Below are 21,953 nucleotides of genomic sequence, written 5' to 3' on the forward strand. Positions count from 1 at the left end.
AGAAGCACGCAAGCCCTCCCTCTCTGTAACATTGCAGCAGTTGTATAAACACTTTTTTTTAAAATGAGTTTTAAGCACAGGGGGAAAAAAAGGAACATTTGAACAAATCCGAACTTTATTTAAAAGCCAACCAAGATAGTAACATTGCAGGAGTTCACCATTTTTAATCAGGCGACTGACAGTAGTGGAGTCAGGCACAAAGAAGGTCAGCTGCTGAGAAAGCGTCTCGACTGTTGCAGGGCGGTGAAGCAGGTGAGACGCTAATGAAAAAGACGCACAGGGCTTATTGGTTTTTAAAGACTGCTTCCTTCATTGTGTTTTAACCTCAGTTTTAAAGGATTGCACGGCTCTCTCTGTCGCGCTGCCTGTGTGTGCGCGGCTCTGTCTCTCTCTCGCGCTGCCTGTGTGTGCCTCTGTCTCTCTCTGGCGCTGCCTCTGTGTGAACCAAGGTTCCACTGAGGTTGACTAATGAAAAGTCAGCGTGGCTCAGAGCTGCATGTGGACTGTGGCACAGACAAACAGAAATGACGGCATGTTTTCCGAGGCGTCGCATCCGAGTTGGTGGGCGTGGCTCTGCGAGTTGTCGTCGTATCCAATGGTCTTAGAGTTGGTGGGAGTGGCTCCTTCCTGCGTGCGCCATGGGTGGCTTACTTGTCGGCGGCTTAGTGAATCCACGCCCCTTCCGGCGTGTTTTCCATGGGTGGCTACTTGTCTTCCGGCTTAGTGAATTATATATATAGATTTTAATGTTACAGTGATTAGGACATCTTAATATCAGAAGATACATTATTCCAGAGTTTTGAATCCTATCACTGAAGGTTATGCTGCCTACAATAATTACAGTATTCATCTTTGGAATTTCAAACAAGCCCATATTTTGAGATTACAAAGCACACTATGGAGTATGGACATTAATAATCTATGTAAGGTGAGGTAAGGTGGGGTATCTTTATACACTGCACTGGGGATTTTAAAATAAGCTATAAATCTGAGTCCAGGGATGTGATTTTAGAATCGATGTTAAAAGTACATGCAGGTTATGTCTAGTCACAATCCTTGGTGTTTCAATTAACACTTAAGTAGTAATCAACTTTTTTAAACAGAATAAACAACAAAATGTGACAATTTACAATTCTGTTTGTTAGAAATTTTGCATTTTGTCATAGATACGTTTTGTATCTGTTTTCATATTTTTGTTTTATTGGTCATTTTTATTTGCATTTATTTTTGATATTCTTTGCGATGTTGCATCACCTTTTGTTTTAATATTTTCCACACAATCCCAAGTATTTTGTGTATTGCTGTTAAGAACAACATTGCTATAGTTACATAGTGATACACACTGTGTAACATGAGCATATGCCCCATAAAAATGGCAAAGCACCAAGACTGACACCCAAATTGGTTTGGATTAAAACAAAAATGAAAAAATGTTTACATTTTTTTGTACCTACATTTTAGTTCTGCCCTTATAGCTGAAATGAATACCCTTAGAACCAAACTAGATTTGCATTGAATTAACACAGTCCTTGCAATTTGTATTAATCTGTACCTTTCTCCTTTTTCTTTTCCGGTTCTTCTGTGGTGGAATTCTGCATCACCACCACCTGATCAAAGTCCTGTGCAGCCATTAGTGATGAAATTGGATACCCCAACCTACTGTGAAACCCACTGCATCGAATTCTTTAAGACAAAGCCTTAATAAAAAATAAAGAAAGAATGAAATAAATATTTATGAACATTTACATTAGGCAGACTGCTCCATTGGGGTTGGGTGGTGTTTTGGCCTGGAACACCTACAGATTTTGTTTTTTTCTCCAACTTAACTCTGTACAAGATATAGGTTCATATGCCTCAGCATTTAAGAGTAGGACATGTCCTTTAGAGCAGGGGTGCAACTAGTTGCTTATATCTGCTCAGATGGCATGCTGACAGTGGAGTAAGACTAATATCTTCCTCACCTTTTGTTCCATATAAAAATACTATATAACCGATAAATATACTGCCTATCTGACTTGAGTCAAGATTAGAGCTAGCAAGCTGCATCTACAGCCAATAAACCCCTTTTGAGAACCATACAACCAGGAATATACAATAATTGTTACTTTCACCATATGAGGTGAGACACAAAAATAACTGGACTGGGCTTGGGGCTTTCCTGGAAAACCGTCTGGAGGTTAGCCAGATGTGAATCACAGAACTATATCCCCTCTTACATGCCCTCTCAAAACACCGACCAGGTAGGTATATCCTGTAAATAACCAAGTCACATTTGCACAACAATCGCTACATGAGTTGCCGCTATAATGTCGGGTGAAAAAAATCGAACAGCAAATCAACATCAAATTTCTCGCGAAATTGAACAAAATGGCCATAGAAACTAATGAAATGATTAAAGCAGTGTATAGTGATAACAGTTTGTCTCACACACAAGTTTTTAAGCGGTACAAACACAGTGAATCAGATTGTTTGAAATGATCATACTGCTTTTTCTGTAAAGCAGTTTTTGACTGACAAAAACATTCCTGTCCTCAATCATCCTCCCTATTCGCCCGATTTAGATCCCTGTAATTTTTACTTGTTCCCGAAAATCAAAAGTGACCTGATGGGAACACATTTTTCTTCAATGGATGAAGTGAAGACAGAAACAGCAAGCCTGTGTCAAGCAAGAAGGCTTCCAGCACTGTTTCAATCAATGGAAAATACGTATGGAGCAGTGTAGAGATTGGAAGGGGGAGCATATAGAAGGTGACAATGTTTAGAATGCTGTAATTCATCAATGAATTTTTTTTTTTTTACCAATCCGTTTATTTTTGTGTCTCACCTCATATACTGCAAATGGAAAAATGTCTGTTCAACCTTCACATTATATTGTTGCTGATCCAAGAGTTTAATGAAAAGACTTGCAGTTAGAATAGTAAATGTTCAAAACTTTTAAATTGTATTATACCTAACATCAGGTTTTGTTTTTTTAAATTCCATATGTAACTGGTACATTACTTTTTTTCACATTTAGCTCTCAAAGCAACAATGAAATAAATGTCAAATAATGAATAATGGAAAACAGAGTAGAGTAAAGCAAATAGTAAAATTTCTCCTACATATGTAGAGTATTTTTATTAAACTGTCTTAGAACAGCAGTCATGCTATCAAATTGACTCCAGGGTTCACAATGTGGTCTTCATTGGGGATAAAAGTGTTTCTTAACTTGTTAGTCTGAGCTTTGAACCCATTAAACTTAATCATGATGCAGTAAACACAGTTTATACTGTTAAATTTTTACCACCAGGCTCATTATTTTTCATAAACTAAAAATAATTCTCCTTTTTGTGAAAATCATAATTGTAATTAATGTTTGGTCTTAATTAATAACATGGAAGTAAGTTTGCCCTTGGCTGTACAGTTTGAGGTTACATGTATTCTTAACAAATATCAACCAAATGAAACATGGGAATTTGTTTTAATTTTAATGTTATTTTACTTAAATTTGACAATAATAATACCTCACTGAGAAATCTATTCTCTACAGTCAGATCTTCTTATAATGTGTTTCTTGAATCTTGCTTACACAGGCCTTTCTCATAAAGCAGATGCCACTTTTAAATTTGAGTCTCATGTTCCACACTCAAGTAAGTTAGAATTCAGTTTCTAGAAACACATCTCAAGGTGTATTGAGGAATATTTTGGACAACATTAAATAAATAATTACACAAATATGTAACAGTATTGTGAAATTTTGAGGGATATTACGGACCAATAAATAAGCAACACAAAATTCTGTGACACATTCATTCATTCATGGATGCTCAGATTCCATGGTATTTTTTTTTATTTACTGTCACATTTACATTACTTTTATTCATTTGAATTTACATTTATTTATTTTATTTCTCCAAAATATTCCTCCATATTGGAGGGCCTGGGTCTTGGTCTTCCTCTGTTGCTTTTCCTTTATTTGCCTTTATAAGGATAGGAGCAGTCCAACTCCATTTTATCCTTGGTTGAACTTTAATTGCTTCTTGTCTCATTATTTTCCATAGCCTAAACACGTTTCCAGCGATCTTTCAAATTTGGGACACCAAAAAGTAACAAGTTTTTTATGTTATTTGAAAAATGTGGAACTCTGTTTAAGGTATGTGTTTTTTAGCTTTTAGCTTTTTTGATCTACCTCCTTTTTGCCTTGTTCTGTTGTGACCCATCCTTATTCTTGCAAAAGTTTTGAACCTTCTGATGCAATCACAATTATTATAACTCTTGAGGCAAGATTAAATGGCCAAAACAAGACTTATGTTTCAAGAAGTATCAGTTTTCTTTTTATCTGATTCATCTCAGTCTTCAGTCTCTTTTGTCTGAATCTGCTCATATGGCATAAAAGTTTTTAAACTCTACTTACAGTATTGATTCTGCTTGACAAAAAAGACATATTTGAAATCACATGACCCTCTGCTGTACTTTTTCACATTTTGCTTGTCATCACAATAATACTACCTACAGTAAAACTTCAAAACCATTTCATATCAAAGTTCAGTAAAGCACTAAAATGTCTGAAAAAAGTTGCATTACCGCACAGTTGACTATAAACGTGTAATGTGAGTAATTGTGGGTTGCTATGTGTGTGTATTTGTGAACCCTGAAGGGGTTCGAGAAAGCATAAGTGCATAGATTTAGAAGGTAATATCAGAGCCCTTGGTTGGACTGACATCCCATTCAGGGCTGGTTTCTATTGATGGTACCAGGATAGGCTCCTGTCCCAGTGAATGTGAACTAGTTGAATTTGTTTTCAGTAATGCTTGGATGAAGGTAATGTTGAAAACTGTTTAGCAGACATTTCTGTAACATTGTTTTGGTCTTTATTGTCTTCAAAAGAATACTGTTAAACTCAGACTTTTGAAATATACTAAGTAACTGTTTTCATTTCTATAATACGTCATGAAAGTGAAGCATTACAAATCATTTCTTTCCTGTTCACCATTTTCTATTATACAGCCCAACCCTCTTTTGAATCTTTCTCAGAATTCAACCCTTGATTTACATCATGAAGCAAATACATTAATCTGCAAACAGTGACTTCACATATTTGCATGTCATAAACGTGGGAGCTGCTGACGTTTACGCAATATAAGGCCGTCATCCATTAATCATTAGAATAGTGTAGGTGGATCAGACTTTGATATACTTTGTTTTAAAGCAATGGAAAACTGATGCTTTCCTGCTTTGTCCTAAATGAGTGATGCCCAAATAATCTCTGTTTCACATCCTCTGTGGCTATGCTCTGCTCTTATGTCAGCGGGTGGTCATAGCCATTAGGTGTTATGTGTAACTACAATTTCATCCTGTACTATTAATCCTTCTTAATGACTAGCATTTCGTGAGAAATAGATGCAAATCAGTAAAGAGTAAATAAAATATGATGATTTATTTTACCCTTAATGAAATTCATGAATGTGCTTGGTTCTATTAAAGAGTGCAAAGACCTGGCAAAAAACTGGAATGTTTATTAGAGTTCTGCTTAAACTGCCAAAGCATTGTGATAACATTTTTGTGATTGAATGGTTGTGAACAGAGTAAAACAAAACCTCCTAGAAGAATAAATTTTATGTCAGTCCTAATGTTAGTCTTCTTCACAAAGTAACTTGTGCTGTTGAAAAAAAATCATGAAAGAAGGTTTGAAAATTTATAGTTGCAGGAAAGGAAAAATATAGTCCACACCATACAAAGACATTTTAAAATAAATTCTGGGAGCTATCCCAAGTGTAACTTGCCTAACAAGCGGATGAACTTAAAAAAATAAATGTACTGTGTATACTGCATTCTTACATTGCTATAGAGTGATGCACTGGGTAGTGCTGCCACCTGATGGATCTAGCATCCTGGGTTTGCGTCCCACAGCTGGTGTCAGAGGGGGACATTTTTTTTGTGCACTGGGTGGTTCCATTAGGCACCCATTGTTGGGACTGGGGGGTGAGAAGTTAAAAGGCTGTCTGCAGGATGTAAGTATTTGCTGTACTGCAAAGGAGTCACCACTTTGAAGTTTATGGCTGGTTGAGATTTAAAAACAATACCACGTGTGATAACAGAACTGCTGCTTCCTTGGAGGATCCTGGATAATCCAGTTACTGATTGTGTCAGGATTGTTTGTGTAAGTATTTGCTGTCTTGCAAAGGAGTCCCCGCTTTGAAGTCTGGCCTTGGAGGATGTCTGTATTTACCTGACTTGGAAATATTGGTTTCTAATCAGCATATCTATACTTATTCATGATTGTTAACAATTCCTTTTTTAACTTGTGTTTTCATTAATTGTTAAACCCAGGAAATGCAGATGTACCATTGTTTAATCTGATTGTCCAGAACTGATAATGGCAGGGACTGAAGTCGATAAAAACTCCTGGCAGCAGAAGGCAGAGGGAACAGTCCACAGAAAACGCTGCCAAGGCACTTGGACAGAGCACAGGGGCTTGCAGGCAGACAAGGGTACCTGGCTGGCACGACGTGAGGTACAAGGACGGCAACACTTCCAGGGAGGAAGAGACAGTTCCACAAAGAGACACCGGATATGGGTTCAGCGAGAGAGGGAATCCGCATGAAAGGACCAAGCGAAGCTGACAGACGAGGAATGAGGCGTGCCTAGGTCCCAGCCACACAAGGAGCCCAGAGTGGAAGAAAAAGGAACAACGAAGAGACGCTGACAGGGATTCATCAATTTGACACAACTTCTGTAGGGGAACGAGTGTCCGGGGAACAGAGTGCATCCATGGACAGTTGAACAATTAAGTGTTGGAGTAACACAGTGCACAAACTGGACTCTGCACCACTAAAGGTTGTATCCTCCAATTCTTGTTTTTAACGGACTTTTAGAGGGCGGACTGTGTATTTTCCTTTTAAAAAAAAGGGAAATTGATTCCTGATATGTTTAGTTTTTGTTATGTTCGTTTATCTTTTTAATGTACCTTATATTGTTTTGTGTAATAGAAATTAACTGTTGCTTTTTTCTAAAATTACTGTTGTTTCTTTCATTGTGTGTTTACTCACTGCCCAATTTAAAGAAACCTGTGTGCTATTATTGGTAAAGTTCAGGAGTTCCCAGTCTCTTAATAAAACTGGGTGGCGTAGTCGGATATTTTAATGGTGTCTAAGTTAGATTACCTATAAGTGTGACCAGACACCTGTGACACTGGTCATGGAGCTACGTTATTTAGCAACTTTAAAGTGGTCCCAATGTGAGAGAGTGTTTGTAAGTGGACTGTGTAATGGACTGGTTTTTATCTTGTGTCTTAAGCAACTCTGAATTTGATTTAAGAGGATTTGAGATGGCTTAATATATTGTATATACAGTGCCTGGAAAAAGTATTTACCCCTTGGAAATTTTTGTATTTTATTGTTATGTCACTGAGGATTCAATTTGGCCTTTTTGACACTGAACAACAGGAAAAGACTCCTTAATCTCTCAGTGAAACTCCCCTTTAATATGACATACCTGAATTGTTACTGGTGCAGCCAACTGGTTGAAGTCATATAATTAGTTCAATGCAGATAACCTGCATGGAGTTTCATTTGATTGTAGTGTTAATGCACTTGCATCTGTAAAGTCCAACATGAGGCGAGTCAGTATGGTGGCCTAACCTACACAATGAAAACAAAGGAACTCTGTGAAAACTTGATTGAAAAGGACAAGTCAAGTCAAGTCATGGATACATGAAAATATCCAAGTAACTGATTATCTCTTTAAGTTCATTTCAATCACTGATTAAGAAATGGAAGGAGGATGGCACAGCTGTAAATCTGCCTACAGTAGGTCATCCAAAAAAATTGAGTAATGATGCAAGAAGAAGAATAGTGAGGGATGCCTCCAAGAGACTTATGATAATTCTGAAGGAGTTACAAGATACAGTTAGGTCCATAAATATTTGGACAGAGACAAGTTTTTTCTAATTTTCGTTCTGTACATTACCACAATGAATTTTAAATGAAACAACTCACATGCAGTTGAAGTGCAGACTTTCAGCTTTAATTCATTGGGGTGAACAAAACGATTGCATAAAAATGTGAGGCAACTAAAGCATTTTTTAACACAATCCCTTCATTTCAGGGGCTCGAAAGTAATTGGACAATTGACTCAAAGGCTATTTCATGGGCAGGTGTGGGCAAGTCCGTTGTTATGTCATTATCCATTAAGCAGATAAAAGGCCTGGAGTTGATTTGAGGTGTGGTGCTTGCATGTGGAAGATTTTGCTGTGAACAGACAACATGCGGTCAAAGGAGCTCTCCATGCAGGTGAAAGAAGCCATCCTTAAGCTGTGAAAACAGAAAAAACCAATCCGAGAAATTGCTACAATATTACAAGTGGCAAAATCTACAGTTTGGTACATCCTAAGAAAGAAAGCAAGCACTGGTGAACTCAGCAACGCAAAAAGACCTGGACGTCCACGGAAGACAACAGTGGTGGATGATCGCAGAATAATTTCCATGGTGAAGAGAAACCCCTTCACAACAGCCAGCCAAGTGAACAACACTCTCCAGGGGGTAGGCATATCAATACCCAAGTCTACCATAAAGAGAAGACTGTATGAAAGTAAATACAGAGGGTGCACTGCAAGGTGCAAGCCACTCATAAGCCTCAAGAAAATAAAGGCTAGATTGGACTTTGCTAAAGAACATCTAAAAAAGCCAGCACAGTTCTGGAAAAACATTCTTTAGACAGATGAAACCAAGATCAACCTCTACCAGAATGATGGCAAGAAAAAAGTATGGAGAAGGCATGGAACAGCTCATTATCCAAAGCATACCACATCATCTGTAAAACACGGTGGAGGCAGTGTGATGGCTTGGGCGTGCATAGCTGCCAGTGGCACTGGGACACTAGTGTTTATTGATGATGTGACACAGGACAGAAGCAGCCGAATGAATTCTGAGGTGTTCAGAGACATACTGTCTGCTCAAATCCAGCTAAATGCAGTCAAATTGACTGGGCGGCATTTCATGATACAGATGGACAACGACCCAAAACATACAGCCAAAGCAACCAAGGAGTTTATTAAAGCAAAGAAGTGGAAAATTCTTGAATGGCCAAGTCAGTCACCTGATCTTAACCCAATTGAGCATGCATTTCACTTGTTGAAGACTAAACTTCAGACAGAAAGGCCCACAAACAAACAGCAACTGAAAGCCGCTGCAGTAAAGGCCTGGCAGAGCATTAAAAAGGAGGAAACCCAGCATTTCGTGATGTCTGTGAGTTCAAGACTCCAGGCTGTCATTGCCAGCAAAGGGTTTTCAACCAAATGTTAGAAATGAACATTTTATTTCCAGTTATTTAATTTGTCCAATTACGTTTGAGTCCCTGAAATGAAGGGATTATGTTAAAAAAATGCTTTAGTTGCCTCACATTTTTACGCAATCGTTTTGTTCACCCCACTGAATTAAAGCTGAAAGTCTGCACTTCAACTGCATCTGAGTTGTTTCATTTAAAATTCATTGTGGTAATGTACAGAACCAAAATGAGAAAAAAGTAGTCTCTGTCCAAATATTTATGGACCTAACTGTACAGTGGATAAGATGGGTGAGACTCTGTAGACAGCAAATGCTGCATGGATGAATGACCTGTGACAGCTTTATTGGAGAGTCACAAAGAGAAAGCAACTGTAAAAAAACAGATAGTCTGCCACAAGACACATGGAAGACTATGAAGTGAGATGGAAGAAGGTTCTATGGTCTGATGAGACTAAAATTGAGCTTTCTGGCCATCAAAGTAAATGTCAAGTTTAGCGTAAGTCAAACACTGCACATTTTCAAAAATACCTTGGCAGCATCTTGCTGTTGGGGTGCTGCTCTATAGCTGGTTCTGTAAAGCTTGTGTAGGAAGAGGGTAAAATGAATGTAGAAAAATACAGGAAAATCCTGAAGGAAGACTTGATGCAGTCTGCAATAAACTTTGAGAGATTTGTTTTTCCAGCAAGACAACGACTCCAAGCATAAAGCCTAATCTACACACTTACTGTTAATGTCCTAGAGTGGCCAGATCTCAATCTGATTGAGAATTTGTTGCTGGACTTGAAAAATGTTGTTCACTCATAATCTCCATGCAAATTGACAGAGCTTGAGCAATTTTCCAAAAATGAATGGGGAAAATATGCAGTATCCACATGTTCAAAGCTGATAGGCAGACATGTCCACACAGACTCAATGCTGAAATTGCTGCCAAAGAAGTATCTGCTAACTACTGATATGAAGGGGTGCATACCTATGTGATCACTTATTTTGTGTTTCATATTTTTAATTCATTTAGATCACTTTCCAGGGACCTATTTTCACTTTTACATTAAAAGTTTTTTTTCTTTTGCTCAAATTAAAATCAAGTGTGTTTCAATGTTTTATAATAATGCAATGTGAAAACTTTCATTGCCTATATTTTTTACTAGTCATTTAGCCCGTTACAATAACGGGCGCTAGAACAGTAGTGCATAAACATTAGTAGGAACAGTCTATATTAAATGGCAAGGGACTTTGACCTCATTCTCGGTCGTATTTTTCTTTCTTTTAGCCTTTCTTTTCTTGATGTTTACTTGCTGAGCTGACCGTTCTTCGTGGGCTGCCGCCGTGTATTGTGTGTCCTTAATTTTCTGTGACAGTAATACTGTCTTGTACGGCTCTATTCAATAAGGGCGCGCACAAAAAGGCGAGCTTCAAAAGGGCAACCTCAATTGAGCGCGGCGAATAAAGGCGTTCGTAGATAATTTAGTTCAAATGGCTCTGGAATATGTGAAGAGCAACAATCTGCACGATCTTTATTTACACGCGCCTTTATTCGCTGCGCCCAATCGAGGTCGCCCTTTTGAGGCTCGCCTTTTTGTGCGCGCCCATATTGAAGGATACCGTCTTGTACGTCCGCTGGCTTGTACGTCCACTGGCTTGTATGTCCGTAATATACCTTTAATTTTCTCTGGCGGTAATACAGGCGTGCGAGTCGGTAATATGCCTTTAATCTCCTCTGACAGTAATACTGCCTTGTATGTGGCTGTAATATGCGTCACTGTATTGTGTACCTTTAATTTCTTCTCGCAGTAATACTGGGTTGTATTTCCGTAAAACGCCTCTAACTTTCTTTGACAGTAATATCGCACATCACACCGTGCCCCGCGCATGCGCACTTCACCAAAAGACACCCACACACGGACACCTGGATGCACATAGGGATTTTATATATAGAGATAGGCAGCGAATACTGAATATATATACCTGTATATATTATAAATCAAAGTAGGAGATATTCTGAGTCCTCAAAGAGGTCTTAGCTACTCATGTCACAGGCAATGTTCTACTCTAGCTAGATGAAGAAAAATGGAACACTGTGCTAAACTGTTCTAGAATTATCAAAAAAGCTGAAACCAGGAAATTCAGACAGAGAACATCTAGTGAACACAGGGGTATGTGAATGAATAAAAAAAACGACATAGCCAGGATAAACTCAGCATGGTATATGATTACAAACTGTCAGCCTCATAAATAAACAACAAATATATTGAGTGGGAACTAGAAAACTAGCTTAACAGAGTTGCATCCTGTTAAAAAAAATCTATATATAAATACATACACATATATATAAATATATATATAGCTCAACCCAGACAAAACTCCCAGGATGCTAGATGGAGACTTCCCTGCAGCTTAGCGGTGCCCCAGATTCCCTCAGGGCACTATGGGAGATGGAGTTCGGCTTCACAGCCCTGCTGGGTACCGTGGGTGCCGCCAGGGGACGCTTTCTGTTTCCAATATATCCCAGAAGTACTCCCAAGTCATGGGGACGGAAGGACAGAAGTACTTTAAGGGCTGAAAAAAATACAAGTTTTCATCTGACCCAGAAGTGCTGGTGAATCACATGGACGGAAGGACAGAAGCACTTCCGGGTTAAGGACTATATAAAGGACTAGTGGAGACCCAGCAAGTGAGCCGGAGTTGGGAGGGAGTGTAACAGAGCTGCTGGGAGGAGAGAAGGAGAGAATTATTGTGTTATTATTGTCTTTGTATGAGGACGAAGGTGTTTTGAGGCACCACTATATTTGAAGAGAAGGAATAAAAGATCCTTTTGGTGCTTTTACCTGGTGTCTTGGGCATTTGTCTATTGGGTTTGAGGAGCAACATTGCCCTCTAGTGTCACAATATATATATATATGACGTCAGCATCAGAGATGAAGTTCCTTTACGCTGCGCCACGGCGTGTGGGTCATTTATTTGACAGCCTGTAGGTCCGGAGTAATTACATTCATTGCATTCGTAGTCTGAGACCCGACCTGAATTGTGTGGATGGTTACCTACCAGGTAACGCTTGTGGTTGGTCTGCCATTTGGCAAACATCCGCCACGGTACCCTCTTCAGTTGCGAGACCATTGCAAAGGTTTGGGGCAGCCACCCGTATAATTTTTCCCGGCTGCAAAACTGTTGCAAAATCATATACATGTCGACACAATCGAGTCTAAAACAGAACTGATTTATTATACATAAGATGGCAGCTTTAAAGGCCAGTAGAGGAAGTGATGTCATCAGGACCGGAACTGGAAGTGACATTGTTAGCTGCCCCAGAGCCAGGCGGAATTTCCCTAGAATGGTCTGCAAAAGATCGAGAGGGAGAATTAGCTCACTTCGCCACCCCCTGGTCCAGCATGGAATTACATGTACTCAAGCCCTTTAATTGTCTCCTAAACACGTGTGACAATATATATATATTATTTATATAGAGAGTTGAAGTCAGAAGTTTACATAGAGTGAATTCCTTAAAACTCTCTTTATAACCCCTCCACAGATTTTAAACTAACAAACTATAAGTCTGGCATATTCTTTAAGACATCTGCTTGTGCTTGGAAAAAGTAATCTTTTCCAACAATGTTCTCAGACAGATTATTTCACTTTTTATTGATTATATCATAATTTCAGTGGGTTCCAGTAGTATAAGTGAGAAGAACAAACAGATGACTGGTAGTTTTGCATGGATTACAGGAAACTGAATCCATCCATCCATCCATTATCCAACCCGCTATATCCTAATTACAGGGTCTCGGGGTCTGCTGGAGCCAATCCCAGCCAACACAGGGCGCAAGGCAGGAAACAAACCCCGGGCAGGGCGCCAGCCCACCTCAGGGCGCGCAAACACACACATACCCACACACCAAGCACACACTAGGGACAATTTAGAAGCGCCAATGCACCTAACCTGCATGTCTTTGGACTGTGGGAGGAAACCGGAGCACCTGGAGGAAACCCACACAGACATGGGGAGAACATGCAAACTCCACGCAGGGAGGACCCGGGAAGCGAACCTAGGTCTCCTAACTGCGAGGCAGCAGTGCTACCCACTGCGCCACCGTGCTGCCGGAAACTGAATGCAGTCAACAAAAAAGACTCATACCTACTGCCACAAATGGATGTAGCCTAAGATCATGTGACATATTATGTCATTGCTTTCCACCTTTATAAGCATAGGCTATTCTCTGGGTCTAAGGTTCAGTGTAAACTCAAAAACTTTGAGAAGCTTTTAACTATTTCAGAATCATAAAAATGAGTCTGGCTTTTGTATATTATTTAGACTACACATATCGTTTTGTGTTTTGGGCTTGGTAACCCATTTTTTGACCTGGCTTTTTGCCCACTCTCATCTCGTAGTCCATTATTCCTAAGGAGACACACTGATGATGGGGGCAATGCAGGTCTGGGTGATAATGAAGGAAACAATAAAAGCCTGATTGGTTTTGGATGTAAAGACAGGTATCTATGAAGAAGGTAAAGCAAATCTGGTGGAAACGTGAATATTTGTTCAAGGTCTGTTAATCAAGGATGGAGCATAGATATCAGTGGGGTGTAAGGCAGGACAGACAGAGAAAATTGTCATTTTGAAATATGACTTAAGCTGTATGCTCCTGATCACATTAGTTGAATAGCTGCACCAATTAAAATGTTACTGCTTCCCGAAAATCCAAGTTACATTTTGCAATCATTTATTTTGAAAATGCTGAAAGAAACTTAGCTCAATCATTCTTAAGAACATTGTTACCCAACAATGTGGCCAAATTTTTAATACATAAAAGATTAATTTAGTCCTGTTATTCTGAATAAATGCATTGTGTCCACCCAAACAATATTAATTAACCATAAGCTGTTAATTGATGCATATTGCCTCCTATTATCCAGTAACTGAGAAAGTACTTCAACAGATTTTAGGAATATAGTATATCCTTAAAATTTACTTATATAATAATATCCATAATAACACTGAAAATACTGTAAGTTTTTAGTTTAAGTTGCATTTAAGTTATCCACATAAACTGTGATATAGTGGGGATTGCTTGATGTATTTATTTTTGCTCAAGAACATTTAAGTGCTTCATGGTACAGTATGTATAATGTACATATAAAGATAAGTAAAGCAACAAACATTAAATACATATGTATAAGAAAATGGGTTAAAAAATGTGGATATTAACAAATTATGAGGTGAGAAATTGTAGTCAATATACTCTAAGTATGCTTATAAAGGGTCTAAAAAAACACACGTATTGTCATGCACACGTGCTATAAGAGTATTTTGAGGGCTTGAGTAAATACTGAATTGACTGCAACACATTTATTAACACCTGTTCCCTCTTTGGCTCTAGAATAAAAAAAAATCCTCCAGTGTCACATCCATTCAACCTCCGTTTGATCCAATTGCAAAATTTACAGTGGTATAAATTACAGAATTATTTGGGGCTGCTTTCCAGACTTTAACATTGTTAACATGCTTCTGTAAAGAAGACACACACATTATGTAGACATATGGCATAAATAAGATTTCTCATGTTGAATATCAATCGCCAAAAGTTTTTATAGTAAAATCAAAGCAAGTTTTTAATTTGGGACACTTATAGATGTAATATGGTAAACATGCAAATATACTGTGTGTACTTTAGATACAATATGGTAAACAAACATCCAGCCTCACTCCTGTTTGGCAAGTTGCAGTGAGAGCAGACTCAGTCCTCAGGCAATGCTGAGTTGTCAGTTAAATGATTAGCAGGATCCTGGAAACAAACTGACAGTGCATGTGCAGTGCATGTATGATCAAATAACGTGGACCTTCCACACAGGAATAAAAGTGAATGCTCCTTTCAAAAAAAATGTCTAGCAAATATTTAATTTTCTTTTCCAAGTTTTAATTAATACCCTAAAAACACTATAAAAGCAAAAAATAGTTTGACTAAAGTCTTATAAAGTTGAAATGTAAGGTTAAGTACAATACATAATTAAGGATAGATGGACCAGACCCAAATGAGACAGGCCAGTGCTTCATCGTATGCGGTGCAGAAAAACTGGGGCCCTGGGTGGGCACTCTCCTACAGTTATGAAGTTTTCATGTTACTTTATTTATTCACTTTTGTTGCTGGCGCTTCTTGTCTGCTTTAACATTTTCATAATTGTTTAATCCTTATAATGTTACTTTGTGGTCAGGATCACTTATGAGCTGCAGAGTGATATTTTTAAACTTTTTTTTTCTGTGTTCCTCTAAGTCGTTGCTCAGATGTTTTGAGCATCTAATTTTATTATGGGTTGGGGATTAAGACCAAAGTCTTTTATGGACTACACCACGTGTGTTTTTTTCATTGTTCATCACAACAAGCAACTTAGGCTCAGTGATATGACTTTGATATTTATTGTTCTATGCCAGTTGAGTCCTGACAGTAATTAACCTTGAATTTCCTAACAAAACTAACAACCTCAAAAGTGATTTTGAACATTTCCACAGAGCATCCTCAGCATGGGGTTTAAAGGTTGCTTCTACTAAAAGACACGTACTCTGCAGTTGGCAGCGTAAATGTGGGAAGGGCTAAACCAGCAGATGGTCATCATGGCTAGAGGCTTAGAATAGAAGAATGAGAGAATAAGTCATATTGTGTCAGTGATGTTTTGTGGAGGAGCATGCAGTACATAATGAGAAAGGAACCTGCAAAATAAGGCATCGAGGTGTAACAGGATTTTTCACTTAAATCATACTTTAAGTCTCCCTACCAGTGCTCCTCTCTTGTTTATTCTGATTTTATTAAACAATTTAGTACATAGCTTGAAAAATTTTGACTTTTGAAAAATTATTTGGAAGTATATTTTGTTGTGTTCTTGTTTTTTTCTTATTACCTGTTTACTTTTTAAAATTGGAATTGCCAGAACTGCAACACTGCATGCTTTACTATTGGCTATGACAGGTAAACTTGTTTTTATATCAGTGTTTATAATCACAGTATTTTCTGTTCTAGGTATGGTGTTGTAAAAACAAACTATAAAGTTCTTGAGTTCAGTTACATTGGTATATTGCTTGGAGCTGCCTATACTTTTTTAATTAAAAATGTATATTTAATTAATACTGATTTGCATTGATAGTGTATAACAAAGTATTGGCAATATTTAATTATAGTTGTTCCACTTCATTTATCGTCAGTTGTACATAGTAAAATGCATGTTTTGCATGTTCAAATCAGATCAGAGACGGTAATAAAACAACATACTGTATACTGTACATACCATAAAACTGTCTCTGAATATACTGGTACAAGTACTAGTTTTCATAGTTTGGCCAAGATGTGTTTTTGCTTATTTTATTCTTTTTGTGGTCTTTTAAATATTATTTTGTATTGTGTGTTGTTGATTGTTCTTGGTTATGTTTTTTTCAGAATTGTGTTATCTGAATAGTGTATTTTTACTAATAATTTTGCATTTAATGTATGTATTAGTTTTCTGTGTTTTCTGCCCTGTCCTGTATATGTGGAACCTCAACAGCTAAGGGCACTGGTAGCTGGTTAACTGTGCCAAGCAGTATTTATGACGAATTAGTATTTACCATGACTGCTTCAGCATTGCTGTGCTACAGCAATGTGCTACATTATAAATCCCACATGCTGTACAGTTTCTCACAGACTACAATTAAGGAAACAAGTAAAAACTCCATACTCACTGGATTGAGAGACTATACAGGATCAGAGATAGAATCTCATGTTTCTGAGTAATAACCTAAAATAGGGTGATGAGTATGGTTTAGTGCAGGGGTCTCCAACCTTTTTTCCCCTGAGAGCTACTTTTACAAAATGAAAATGGCCGAGAGCTACTCATGTTTTCTAACGTTTATTCTCATAGCTTATTTCAACCCAAGCAAACTGAATAAGCTTGTTTTACTTGAACATTTACAAAATGTTGGTGTCCACAATTCACATTTTACATTAAAACATCACAAAAAATATTTAGTTCACCTGCAAGTGCATTTTGTGTGTCTGTATGCATTTTCTAGTGTATCTCACACTATTCAATTAAAACATAAGTGTTGTCAAAACAAAACAATGCAATTACATTTATACAGTGTCAGAAACTCCACAGTCATAACATGGTTTTGGGCAGCCACCCGTATATTTGGTATCCTGGCTGCAAAGTTGCAAAAATATAAATCGCACTGATGTGCACAAAACTGAGTCCAAAACAGAACTGAGGGACTAGGGAAAAGGTGGAGGCTTTTAAAGGGGAAGACAGGAAGTGAGGTCAAAGGGGTCGGGCTCACAAGGGTCTTCAGCCATAGGCTCGAGCCCGGACGTGACATCACAGGGGCTGGAGCCAGCAAGGTTTTCCTCCAAAGGCTTGGACCCGGAAGTGACGTCAAGAGGGCCAGGTGGAATCTCCCGTGAATGGTCTGCAGGAAAGGGAGAAAAAGAGTCAGTGCACTCTGCCATATCCTGGTTTAATTCTGAATTGCCCTTATTCAAGCCCTTTAGCTGCCTCCCATGTGCACGTGTGTGACAATAGATATTACTTATTCATTTGTCATTTTGTTACATGTCACTGTTTCACTTCACAAGAGTATTCACATGTCCAGTTGCATGTGTGATGTGTTTTTTAGTTAGTCAGTTGACTGGCACTGTATGGAGTCAACAAGAGAGGTGTATGGTGGAGTGTAGCCACTTAGGTTCAGACTTATGGAATCATTTAAATGTTCATCTGTCAGTCTTGTTCTGAACTTTGATCTCATGGCATTCATGTCAGAAAAGGCAGACTAAAAAAAAGCTTCTCTTTTTATTTCAAAACTCCCAATATACTGTACATCAATAAATCATTCTTTAAGCAATTAGATTCAACAATAACCTCATTTATTTGGAACCTAAAACATCCATGTATCCAAAGAACAACCCTATAAAGACCTAAGACAGAAGGTGGCATGGCTCTGCCTAACTTTCAGTTTTACTACTGGGCAGCTAACACACAAGTTATAAAAACCTGGACACAAATAAATGAACATACATAGGCTTGGTCAGCAATAGAAATAAAATCCTGCAGTACTTCTTTATATTCCCTGCTTTGTGCCCCAATAAATGCAATTTATCACCAATATACTAATAACCCAATTGTGCGTCACTCACTCAGAATATGGAACCAATGTAGAAAGCATTTTAAGATGGAGAATCTTTTATCTGTGGCACCTCTGCATGAGAACCACCTTTTTCAACCCTCGCAAACATATACAGTTTTTAATATCTGGAAAACATTTGGGATTAAATTGCTTAGAGATCTTTACATAGACAACATCTTTGCATCCTACGAACAATTACATTCCAAATTTAATTTTCCAGCAACACATTTCTTTCACTATCTTCAAATTAGAAACTTTGTCAAACAGAACCTGCCCAATTTTCCTCATCTCCCACCTTCCTCTATGCTGGAAAAAATATTGCTCAGTCTTGAGGACTAAGCTAGCATTTCTGCAATATATAAAAATATTTTACAGTCCCTCCCTTTTAAGGATCCAATAGGACAATGGGAAAAGGATCTCTCACTCAACATATCAGAAAAGGAGTGGAAGGTAGCAATGCAGAGAATTCATTCGAGCTCCATATGTGCAAAGCATTATTAGCTCAAAATTATATATCGAGCACATCTGTCTCGCTTGAAATTGTCCAAAATGTTTCCAGGGCAAGATCCAACCTGTGAATGCTGCAATCAAGCTCCAGCCTCACTGGGTCACATGTTCTGGGCCTGCACCAAATTAACATCATTCTGGACAAAAAGTTTTAAGTGCCTTTCATACATTTTTGGTGTCCCAATCCCTCCTAATCCAATAACAGCTGTGTTTGGTGTCCTTCCAGATGGGCTTAAAGTGGAGAAGGACAAACAAACTGTGATTGCCTTCACTACACTATTGGAACATAGACTTATTTTCTTAAACTGGAAGAATCCTAACTCTCCTCTTTTAAGTCAGTGGGCAACTGATGTTTTATATTATTTGAAATTGGAAAAAATCTAATTCTCACTTAGAGGATCTGTGCAGAACTTCTTCAAAACCTGGCAGGATCTAATTAATAATATTTTAGAATAAGCTCTTAAAGCACTGAGGAAGTAGATTCTCTCCCTATTTCTTTTTCTTCTCCATTTATCTGTATTCGCCTATTAAACTCTTCAATTTATTTATTTTTACTATTTTTAAGTTTTAGTCCGTTGGCCATGCTCTCTTTCTCAGGGCTGGGGGTTTGTTTTCAATCCTATTTTTTTTTTGTAAAAATTGATCTATTTGTATGGAATGATTACAATAAAATATATAAATAAATAAAAAAATAAGAAAGAAAAGGCAGACTCACAGAGGTATGTAGACCCAAACAAAGCAGACATTTTTGGAGCTGCTTGGTGAAGATTCTTATAGTTATCTGGCTCTACTAAGCTCCAGAAATGCTGATAATGCTGTTGAGACTTTAACTGCACATTATTTTGAAGATTTACTAACATATAATATATAAAATCCAATGTTTGTCTGTATGTATGCTTGTCCACTTTTCACGAGAGAACTACTTAACGGATTTAGATCGGGTTTTTTTCTGAAATTTGCTTGAACAACCGGTTGTTACTTAGGTCTTGGTGAGTTTGAGTCCGGATATTCTCTTAAATGTATGCCACACTGAAAAGATAGATTGCAATTCACATTGTGAATCGTGATTTTGTGTTAAAAGGATTGTGATATGATTTTTTGGAAAGATCCCTCACCCCTAATTTGACTAATCAAGTTTTCAAATTTATGTAGGATTCATTGACCCTTTGGTGAGCTACATGGAAAGGGGTTACGAGCTACCGGTAGCTCATGAGAGACGTGTTGGAGACCCCTGGTTTAGTGCGATGAGTTAAAGTCACCATTAACACTAGAATTAATAGAGTCTATGGAAAAAGTTGTAAATCCGGCCCACCTTAAATCCCTTCGCCCCTCTCCATCAGCGTCTTTTGTCTTCTAAATGTGTCGATAAGCCCAAGCAGCAAGCAGCCTGCTATAACAACCCCCACCTCCTCAGAGCGGGCAAGAAGTTCTCCCAGTTCCTGCCTTGATTGATTATCTGAGAAACTATTGCTTTGTGTGCTTTTAAAAAAACTGAGATTTTAGAAAAATATTCAGCCCTGGGAGAAAAGGGGAAAAAAAAATCAGCCCTAAAAGAGTTAAAGGCAGAAAATTCAAAGTATCGTGTTATGATTGAAGCCGATATCTCGTTCTATTTTTTGAAATTGAGCTGAAGGCTCTCCAAATTGCCCATGCTGATGCTTTGCACTTTTTCTTCTATCAAAAAGATAAAAACTTCTTAGTAATAAATCTTTTATCATTATTTTTTCATAGAGTCTCCTGTGTTGGGGGGCAGAGGGGTGGCGTTAGGCTATATCAAGGTTTGTTTTCATTCTCCACATGGCTAATTATGCATGCGTAGGGTATATGACTCCTTCTCTTATATTGATGTGGAACTTGAAGATTGACCTGCACATTTGGCAACAAGCAGTTATAACTTGTTATTTATGCTGTGTATGTTGCACAAAAATAAAATATGAGAAACTGCATTATTTACTTATCTGATAGGCTCCTTAAATTGAGTTCACCTACTATACAGAGTATTAATGTGCCTTTATGGCTTTACATCTTATAGCATTTGTTTTTATGGAAAATATAAAAAACTTAATACTGATGCTGTGGTAGTTCACCAGCAGCCTTAGCACTTTTGGTTTCCATTAAATCTGCATGTTCTGTTTATATCTGTATGAGTTTTCTCTGCTAATCCTGAGTTTCTCCCACTGTCCAAATCTGCAGTATGTCAGCCAGTAGACTAGCAATACTAACTGTGAGTGTGATTGTGTGCTCTTCATAGTGCCAACCACTGCGCGACCGTGCCTCTGTGAAATCAAAGAAGAAAGAACATAGTGTGCAAGCTTTGCAATGAGTCTGTAATGCAAATGATCAGCATTATATACCCGGGGGTGGTCCCATCCAATGTTAGCTGTTGCAGCTCTGGGGGATGTCGCACTGGCCTTGCAAAGCATTATAGGACACTGAAAAGTTCTCCCTAACCAACAGAAATAATGTGACAAACAAGGGAGAATGCGAACGCAGCAAATTCACTGCGAATAACACTTTAGTGAAATTTGTTGATCATCACTATTCACAAAGACTATGAACAGAAACTATGAATTTGACGGTATTATTTCAATGGCATACCGTAACTTAGTTACGTTTTGTTTAATATTTTTTTCAGTTTGTATGTACCTGTATGTCTTCATAGACTACATCTAAATCAGTCATGTCAGTCATATTAAAACCAAAATATACAGTATTGTATCCAACACTAAGTCACAAAACTGCAATGACTAGATTAAAATAACTACGCATTTTAATTTATTGGAAAATGCTTTCACAATTATTTTTATATGGGTAATGAACTGTAAAAAGCTTAAGTAATTTGTTTCACTTGACTCATAGGAGGCGATGGCTGCCAAGGTCATATGCCTTCATTTTCTCATTTCTAAATTACCACAGTCTTAAAGTTTTTCTTTAAAAAAATTCATCAAATTAAATTTCACAATCATTAACCATCTCAACATGGAACACTTCTGATTGTTTCCCTTCAAAAACATTTGTTGTCTAAGGAAGGGAATGCTGAAGTAAAT

This window comes from Erpetoichthys calabaricus, chromosome 3, assembly GCF_900747795.2.
Source record: "Erpetoichthys calabaricus chromosome 3, fErpCal1.3, whole genome shotgun sequence".
Classification (NCBI taxonomy): domain Eukaryota; kingdom Metazoa; phylum Chordata; class Cladistia; order Polypteriformes; family Polypteridae; genus Erpetoichthys; species Erpetoichthys calabaricus.